Source organism: Lactuca saligna, chromosome 4, assembly GCF_052625555.1.
Source record: "Lactuca saligna cultivar CGN05327 chromosome 4, ASM5262555v1, whole genome shotgun sequence".
NCBI classification, from domain to species: domain Eukaryota; kingdom Viridiplantae; phylum Streptophyta; class Magnoliopsida; order Asterales; family Asteraceae; genus Lactuca; species Lactuca saligna.
In genome coordinates, this window is record NC_136420.1 from 146,038,665 (window position 1) to 146,049,353 (window position 10,689).

The window sequence follows — 10,689 nt, forward strand, 5'->3', positions numbered from 1 at the left end:
AACCAAGGTAAACAACAACATCTTCTTCCATAGTTTCATGGTTAAACCTCTTTTTCTTCTTAGTCTTCTCTACTTTTCGGATTCTATGCCTTTACATGGCTAGAAATCTTTATTTTACCCTTGTGGTTTGTATATTCTCACCATAACACAATGCATGTGTTAGAGATGGTGAAAATCCGGGATCAAACCCATGCAAGGAGTGGAAAAGATGCACATATGATCATGTGACATCAAAACCTAATATTTCATGTTCTTCTCCATTTCTTTTGTGTTCATGCATGAACAAAAGCATTTAAACCATTTCTAGTACATCTTGGATGCTCATTCATTCCATGCATGTGTTAGAAATCGGGCCTTACCAAAGACATGCATGATGTTCTTGTTGAAATACCCTAATAATGCACACAAGCAAATATGCAATCTGCCAGATTACTTTGTTCGACTTTGAACAGTCATAACTCAGTAATTTCTTAACCAAATCATGATATTCTTTTTGTATTGGTTAGTTCCACGAGTTAACTTTCAAACCCAACTGGTCTCACTGTAAAATATTAAATATCCGATTTTTAGCAGATTTTACAAAAAGGTTGCGCATACAGCTCTTTTTCTGTGATCACTATTTTTATCTTGCTTAAACAATGGCCTTAAACCCAACCATAAATCTGAGGAAAAATACCTTAGAAACTTAACATATCTAGTGAATTATGGTTGAAATTTCGTGGCTTAAAACCTCACTGAATGGACTACACAAATTCATGAACTTCAGCCACATTTACACTTCATGCATTATTGCATGCAACTTTTCTTAAATTGTTTGAAATCATTACCCTCATTTCTCTTCTGAATACATTTTTTTACATTTTTCCTTTTGAAAGCCCTTACATGCATGAGATAATCTGGAAAATTTCAAGAGCTTTTGTTATTTCTTTGATTTATTAGAATTATTGCTAAAACCAAGGGCATAAATCATATAAAATACTTCCAGAGGTCAATAAATCCTAAATAAATTCATGGATGATCTTTATAGGGAATAATGACCCCTCACCAAATTCCAGCAATTTTTGTTACTGTTTCATATGGTTTCTAATTTTCTATTATTTAGGATATGATAAATTACAAAACCAATTTATAAGATGTGAAAATTGTATCTAACAATTTTCGCATACCTTACCTGTGATGGGTGACTCCAGAAAATAATTTCAAGATTTTCCATCATGTTTTACTATTTTTCCCAATTTTTGGTAATTATAATGGTCTAAAAATGGGAGAAATAGTTCTGATTATCCAAAATTCATGAAAATTTACCAGGATATAATATTATAGAGTAGGAGGTTACATAAAAATTTTGAATATTTTTCTCTACTGTAAACTATTTTTCTCTTATTTTCTAAAGTTAATTGCACTAAAATACACTTAAATGTACATAAATACCCAAAACCAGTTTATACATTATGAAAACCACTTTTGATATTTTTCCCAGGATATTTATACTGTAAATGATGTTACAAAAATTTATGGTGATTTATTTTAACTGTTTAATATTATTTCTTTAATTAATGACTAGTTAAAGGAATAAAGCAAGGAAAAATAGAAATACCCACTGAAAAATATCTTTTATATTTTTTCCAGCCTATTTATGTATAATAACAATTAAATAAAAAGTTTGGGTGATTTTGGAAACTGTTTTCTATTTATTTCAATTTTTATTGAAATAAATGCTCAAAAATCATAAAATATAATAAAACAGCTTGGAAATCTATTTTTATAATTTTCCCAGCTTAGTATTGTGTAATAACAGTTAAATAAAAAGTTTGAGAATTTTTATCCCTCGAATGCTATTTTCGTGAATTTATGTTGTAATAAGGACTTAAAAATTTGGAAAGTTTATATTCCAAGGTTGTAATTAATCGCCCGATATATAGAATTTCATTACTTCAGAAAAAGTGTAACTAATTGATATAAAATCCAATACTAAAACATAAATTGGCATTTCCCTATATGTAGTGTTTAGTATATTAGCATTAGATATCGACATGGAAACTCACTAGTGCGTGTGTTTGATGTCGTAGGATCCCGGTAGTAAGACGTTGGTGCATCCCGAAGTACCGCTTGTGTCTACACAAAACATCGTGAGTATTCACGCACTCCCCTATTTTCGGTTTTTATGTTTTGGGGTGGAAAAGCATGTCCTAAACTATTTATATCCGTTGTATTTATCTAACTCGTATAAACTTGGTTGCTATATTTAGCATACTGTGAGTATTCACGCACTCCCCTATTTTCGGTTTTTATGTTTTGGGGTGGAAAAGCATGTCCTAAACTATTTATATCCGTTGTATTTATCTAACTCGTATAAACTTGGTTGCTATATTTAGCATACTGTGAGTATTCACGCACTCCCCTATTTTCGGTTTTTATGTTTTGGGGTGGAAAATCATGTCCAGAAAAACTACTGTTTGCATGTTGTATTTAAATTGAATTGTATCAAACATGATTGCTATTGTATTGCTATGTTTCTTTATGTATGTCTATGCAACACAGAACATGAGAACTTATCGTACTAAGGCCCTTCCCTTATCTCTAACCATTAACTCTTTGAGCCAATGGTCGTTATGGATAGCGCTATTAGGAATTGACAACTCCTCACTCGCCCGAATCGCTGGAGTGCATGATACCATATTCATCTATGGAACGATAAGCATAGATCTCGATAGGGCTTCAGTCATAGGTTTGGTTGAGACTCATTGTTTGCTCATACGTATACAAACTCGTTTCTCGTTATAGCAATAAACTTGTATTCATTAATAGCAATCAACTTGTTTATCATTGAAGCAATGTACTTGTATTTACGAAAAGCCTTATTGTACGCTTGATTTTTATAAACTTGTGATACTCACCAACTATTTTCATAGTTGACGCTCGTTTTACATGCTTTTTCAGGAAGTAATTAGTAAGGGGATGTAAAGATTCATCATCATAGAGAATGCTGCATCGTGTTGAAGCTATTATGAAGCTATATTTTGAACAATGTTATTTTGAAAAACTTGTATTTTGTTTCTTTTGAAGCTATGGGTTGTATACTTTTAAATACTGCTATGGTGATGTATCTTTATCTTTTTCATTGAAACCGTTATCGTTGTCATACCTTGCGTTTCCGCTTTAGCGGGGTGTGACAGAAGTGGTATCAGAGCTAAAGTTATAGAGAACATCGGTTTTTCTTTAAGAAAACACAACCTATAACTAAAACTTACAAAGAAATTCTTTTTACATCAAACATATTACTAGTATAATTAGGTCGGGAGTTGTATTATTGGACCTTGAGTAAACATAGCCTGATCACCTATGTTTAATTAAGAAAAGATTTATACAAAGCTTGAGCTAATTATAATGGGAATATGTTCAACAAAAATATTTGAGAAAACTTTATTTCAAATTTTCAAAAGGTTAATTTTGGTGTGTGTCAGCATTGCATATTATAGGCATGCATTGTCATTTATTTCATATCTCATTGAAACTATGTCACGGTCCACTATGTCATCATCGTCATCTTCCCTCGCTACCACCTCAGCCGATGAATCCGGCTACGTCACTGTTATCCCTCGACGTAATCCCCCCGCCTCGGTAAAAGAAGACCCATCAGAGGATACGGAAGATACTGGGAACTCGGTGGAGATCAGCAATGACAACGCTCCGAGTCAAGGACGCGAGGCATCACCGACATCGGTGTTGCCACAGCCACCGCTCTATGGACTTCGCATTCGGAGGACAGCGAGGAAGAGTGTTCCCATTCCAGGAAGGATACCCGCCAGCACAGCAGGACATGGCACGGCAGGACCTAGCGGAGCAGAACCCAACGATGCAGGACCGAGAGCACCCTCACCTCAGCAAGTCATAGGGATACCTGTCAGACAGCCAGGTATGACCCCGGAGGAGTCCCGGAGATTGCAGTCGATAGCAGCGGGCCTACGTCACAGTCTCGCTGTGATAGCTGGGCATCGAGAAGTTTTGGATGAAGTCTTGGCAGGAATGGAAATCCTGTATCAGCATTCGATGGAGACTGCTGACACTGCTAGTGCTGCTAGACGAGAGGCAGGTCATGCGATGACAGCATATTATGTGCTTGGAGGGCATGTTACGAGTGCGGGAGTACGGATCATCTCCGTAGAGCATGTCCCAAACTAAACGATGGACCTGGTAACAATGGACAAGGCCAAGCCAGGCAAAACTTTCAAGGAAATCAAGTTGGACAGCCAAGAGGTGTAGCCTTCGTGATTGGTGCAGAAGAAGCTCGCCAGAACCCTGAAGTGATAACAGGTACGTTCCTCCTGAACAACCATTTTGCATCAGTAATATTCGATGCGGGAGCAGATAGGAGTTTTGTTTCTTTAGTATTTAGACCGTTAATTGGCTTGAAATCGGTAAAGATGAGGAATGCTTATGCTATTGAACTTGCTGATGGGTATGAAATTAGGGCTAGTGATATAATTCCTGGTTGTACTTTGAATTTAGCTGATAAACTCTTTAGCATTGACCTAATTCCTATAGAGCTAGGTAGTTTTGATGTGATAGTAGGGATGGATTGGTTATCCAAAAATAGAGCGGACATTGGTTGTTATGAGAAAGTCATCAGAGTGCCTCTCCCTAATGGAGAAACCCTTATCATACATGGTGAGAAGCCAGGAAGAAGTTTAAACATAGTATCAAGCGTGAAGGTTCACAAGTACCTGAAGAAGAATTGTATTGCATTCATGGCCCACGTGCTAGAAAGAGAACCTGAAGCTAAGCAACTCAAGGAGATTCCAGTGGTTTAAAACTATCCCGAAGTATTTCCGGAGGAATTGCCCGGTCTACCCCCTTATAGACAGGTCGAATTTCGGATAGACTTAATTCCCGGAGCGGTACCGGTAGCAAAAGCACCATATCGCCTTGCACCATCCGAGATACAAGAACTATCCGGACAACTTCAAGAACTTCTAGACAAAGGGTTTATTCGACCAAGTTCTTCACCTTGGGGAGCCCCAGTGTTATTCGTCAAAAAGAAAGATGGTTCGTTCCGAATGTGCATTGATTACAGAGAATTGAACAAGTTGACAATCAAGAATCGATATCCCCTCCCTAGAATAGATGACTTGTTCGATCAGTTGCAGGGCGCTTCCTACTTCTCAAAAATCGACCTTCGGTCAGGGTATCATCAGCTAAGAATTCACGAAGAGGACATTCACAAAACAGCATTTAGAACCCGTTATGGACATTATGAGTTCTTAGTCATGCCTTTTGGACTAACGAACGCACCCGCTGTATTCATGGATTTGATAAATAGGGTCTGTAGACCATACCTAGACAGGTTTGTAATTGTATTTATCGATGACATACTTGTTTACTCGCGGACCAAAGAAGATCACAATAGACATCTAAAGCTAGTGTTGGAGCTGTTGAAGGAACAGAAATTGTATGCCAAGTTCACTAAGTGTGAATTTTGGATTCGGGAAGTACATTTTCTTGGTCATGTGATCGGTGAAAGAGGAATCCATGTAGATCCAGCTAAGATAGAGGCAATCAAGAAATGGGAGGCCCCCAAAACCCCGATAGAAATACGACAATTCCTAGGATTAGCTGGGTACTACAGACGCTTCATTGAGAATTTCTCTAGGATTGCTCAACCATTAACATCTTTGACCCAAAAGGATAGAAAATTTCTCTGGGAAGAGAAACACGAAGAGGCGTTTCAAATCTTGAAAAACAAGCTGTGAAATGCACCAATTCTGGCTTTACCAGAAGGATTAGAGAACTTTGTGGTGTATTGTGATGCGTCTCATCAAGGATTAGGATGTGTGCTGATGCAAAAAGATAAGGTCATTGCATATGCTTCCAGACAACTCAAACCGCACGAGAAGAATTATACCACCCATGATCTAGAACTAGGAGCAATAGTTTTCGCCCTTAAGATATGGAGGCATTATTTGTACGGAACCAAGTGCACCATTTATACCGATCACAAAAGCCTTCAGCATATCCTGGATCAGAAAATGTTAAACATGCGGCAGAGAAGATGGGTAGAGTTGTTTAGTGATTATGATTGTGAGATACGATATCACCCAGGGAAGGCTAACGTAGTAGCCGACGCTCTTAGTAGGAAAGAAAGAGTGAAACCTTCCCATGTGAGAGCTTTGGGAATGGTAATTCAGACAAGCTTGAAATCTCAAATCATTAATGCCCAGGAGAAAGCGTTATGCAAGGAAAATCTTCCAGGCGAAACTTTACATGGTTTGGAAGAAAGATTTGAAACCAAACCTGATGGAGTTCGTTATTTTAAAGACAGGGTCTGGATTCCAAGGGTTAACAACCTGAGAGACATGGTACTAGAGGAGTCTCATCGATCTAAATACTCCATCCACCCTGGAGCAGATAAGATGTACAAGGATCTTAAAGAGTACTATTGGTGGCCTGGAATGAAAAAGGATATTGCCTTGTACGTTGGGAAGTGTTTGACATGCTCAATAGTCAAAGCTGAACATCAGAAACCATCCGGGTTGTTGCAACAACCTGAAATTCCCCAATGGAAATGGGAGCAAATATCTATGGACTTTGTTACCAAACTTCCTAGAACTGCTAAAGGTCATGACTCAATTTGGGTCATAGTGGATCAACTGATGAAATCTGCACACTTTCTCCCCATTCGAGAAGATTTCAAGATGGAAAAATTAGCCCAAATCTACATCGACAAAATTGTTTCTCTACATGGTGTACCCTTATCTATCATTTCTGATAGAGATAGTCATTTTACATCTTGATTTTGGTGGATGTTACAGAGGGCACTAGGAACCAAGATAGATTTGAGCACAGCTTACCACCCTCAGACAGATGGGCAAACAGAGAGAACAATACAAACATTGGAAGACATGCTACGAGCGTGTGTCATTGAGTTCAAAGGAAATTGGGATACTCATTTACCCCTAATTGAGTTTTCCTACAATAACAGTTACCACACGAGTATCCAATGTGCTCCATATGAAGCATTGTATGGATGCAAGTGTCGTTCTCCCTTATGCTGGACAGAAATCGGAGACAGACAGTTGACTAGAGTCGAACTTATCCAGGAAACATCCGACAAGATTGCTATCATCAAGGATAAGCTTAAAGCTGCTAGAGATCGTCAGAAAAGTTATGCGGATAATCGTCGAAAACCATTAGAATTCCAAGTAGGAGACAAGGTACTTTTAAAAGTGTCGCCTTGGAAAGGGCTTGTGCGTTTTGGTAAGAAAGGAAAACTAAGCCCGAGATATGTTGGACCCTTTGAAATCCTTGAAAGGATTGGTCCAGTAGCGTATAAACTCCAATTGCCCCAAGAGTTAAGCGCCATTCACGACACATTCCACGTCTCCAACCTTAAGAAATGTCTAGCCGACGAAACATTGATAGTACCCCTGGAGGAAATTAAGATCAATGATAAGCTGAGCTTCGTTGAGGAACCGATAGAAATCCTTGACAGTGAGGTAAAACAACTTAAGCGGAGTAAGATCCCGATTGTGAAAGTTCGATGGAACTCAAAACGCGGGCCGGAGTACACCTGGGAGCGCTAGGACTTCATAAAGGAAAAGTATCCTCAACTTTTCCCTTGCGATGACAAGCGATGACATAGAATGAATTTCGGGACGAAATTCTTTTTAAGTGGGGGATACTGTGACAACTGCCAATTCAGGTCATTCTTGTACTCATACATCTTTATAATAACCATTCATGCACAACATGCCATGACCTAGTAGTATAAATTAGGTCAAAAATCTTGCATAAACTAGGATCCAACTAAGGTCTAGGACTAATATACTTGATACTTACAATTCTAGTAAGTTGCTTAGCTACAATAGGAAATGCCAATACTATAATTAGAATAAAGCTTCAAGCTTTGTTATAATTGAAATAGGGTATAAAACTCTAAAAATAAATTAAAACATTCTAATTATACTTCAACATGTTGTTGAATATCAAACAATATTCCAAAAACCCTAAAGAGCCAAAAATCCAAAGTTATAAATTATAAAGCTTAAAAACTTTATAAAATTTGGCTATAAACTTCCTAATATCAAATTTTATTAATCAAATTATGGATTATACCAATGAACTAGAAATATAAATTACAAGTATTAATCATAAATTATTTGTTGAAAACAAGATTTTTAAATAAATCAAATTGCTTAATAAACATTTTATAAAAATGAATGTTTTTATATAAAATATAGGAGGGAAGTTTATAAAGTTTAAAATTTAGGAGAGAGGAGGCCAAAATGCATGCAAAAACCGGCCATCACCTCTCCCCATGCCCTCTCTCTTCCCCAAAACACAATCATTAAGCTTAAACCCTTACTCCACCTCTTCCCTCTTCACTCTCTCACTTCACTCTCTTCACACACTTCACTCTCTTCTTCCCTCTCTCTAAACTCACGAAAATCCTCTCATTTCTCTGCAAAATTTCAAGATTGTGAAGCCCTTGAAGTGTTCTTACTTCTCTCAAGGTCAAAACCAAGGTAAACAACATCTTCTTCCATAGTTTCATGGTTAAACCTCTTTTTCTTCTTAGTCTTCTCTACTTTTCGGATTCTATGCCTTTCCATGGCTAGAAATCTTTATTCTCCCCTTGTGGTTTGTAGATTCTCACCATAACACAATGCATGTGTTAGAGATGGTGAAAATCCGGGATCAAACCCATGCAAGGAGTGGAAAAGATGCACATATGATCATGTGACATCAAAACCTAATATTTCATGTTCTTCTCCATTTCTTTTGTGTTCATGCATGAACAAAAGCATTTAAACCATTTCTAGTACATCTTGGATGCTCATTCATTCCATGCATGTGTTAGAAATCGGGCCTTACCAAAGACATGCATGATGTTCTTGTTGAAATACCCTAATAATGCACACAAGCAAACATGCAATCTGCCAGATTACTTTGTTCGACTTTGAACAGTCATAAGTCAGTCATTTCTTAACCAAATCATGATATTCTTTTTGTATTGGTTAGTTCCACGAGTTAACTTTCAAACCCAACTGGTCTCACTGTAAAATATTAAATATCCGATTTTTAGCAGATTTTACAAAAAGGTTGCGCATACAGCTCTTTTTCTGTGATCACTATTTTTATCTTGCTTAAACAATGGCCTTAAACCCAACCATAAATCTGAGGAAAAATACCTTAGAAACTTAACATATCTAGTGAATTATGGTTGAAATTTCGTGGCTTAAAACCTCACTGAATGGGCTACACAAATTCATGAACTTCAGCCACATTTACACTTCATGCATTATTGCATGCAACTTTTCTTAAATTGTTTGAAATCATTACCCTCATTTCTCTTCTGAATACATTTTTTTACATTTTTCCTTTTGAAAGCCCTTACATGCATGAGATAATCTGGAAAATTTCAAGAGCTTTTGTTATTTCTTTGATTTATTAGAATTATTGCTAAAACCAAGGGCATAAATCATATAAAATACTTCCAGAGGTCAATAAATCCTAAATAAATTCATGGATGATCTTTATGGGGAATAATGACCCCTCACCAAATTTCAGCAATTTTTGTTACTTTTTCATATGGTTTCTAATTTTCTTTTATTTAGGACATGATAAATTACAAAACCACTTTATAGGATGTGAAAATTGTATCTAACAATTTTCGCATACCTTAACTATGATGGGTGACTCCAGAAAATAATTTCAAGATTTTGCATCATGTTTTACTATTTTTCCCAATTTTTGGTAATTATAATGGTCTAAAAATGGGAGAAATAGTTCTGATTATCCAAAATTCATGAAAATTTACCAGGATATAATATTATAGAGTAGGAGGTTACATAAAAATTTTGAATATTTTTCTCTACTGTAAACTATTTTTCTCTTGTTTTCTAAAGTTAATTGCACTAAAATACACTTAAATATACATAAATACCCAAAACCAGTTTATACATTATGAAAACCACTTTTGATATTTTTCCCAGGATATTTATACTGTAAATGATGTTACAAAAATTTATGGTGATTTATTTTAACTGTTTAATATTATTTCTTTAATTAATGACTATTTAAAGGAATAAAGCAAGGAAAAATAGAAATACCCACTGAAAAATATCTTTTATATTTTTCCCAGCCTATTTATGTATAATAACAATTAAATAAAAAGTTTGGGTAATTTTGGAAACTGTTTTCTATTTATTTCAATTTTTATTGAAATAAATGCTCAAAAATCATAAAATATAATTAAACAGCTTGGAAATCCATTTTTATAATTTTCCCAGCTTAGTATTGTGTAATAACAGTTAAATAAAAAGTTTTGAGAATTTTTATCCCTCGAATTCTATTTTCGTGAATTTATGTTGTAATAAGGACTTAAAAATTTGGAAAGTTTATATTCCAAGGTAGTAATTAATCGCCCGATATATAGAATTTCATTACTTCAGAAAAAGTGTAACTAATTGATATAAAACCCAATACTAAAACATAAATTGGCATTTCCCTATATGTAGAGTTTAGTATATTAGCATTAGATATCGACATGGAAACTCACTAGTGCGTGTGTTTGATGTCGTAGGATCCCGGTAGTAAGACGTTGGTGCATCCCGAAGTACCGCTTGTGTCTACACAAAACATCGTGAGTATTCACGCACTCCCCTATTTTCGGTTTTTATGTTTTGGGGT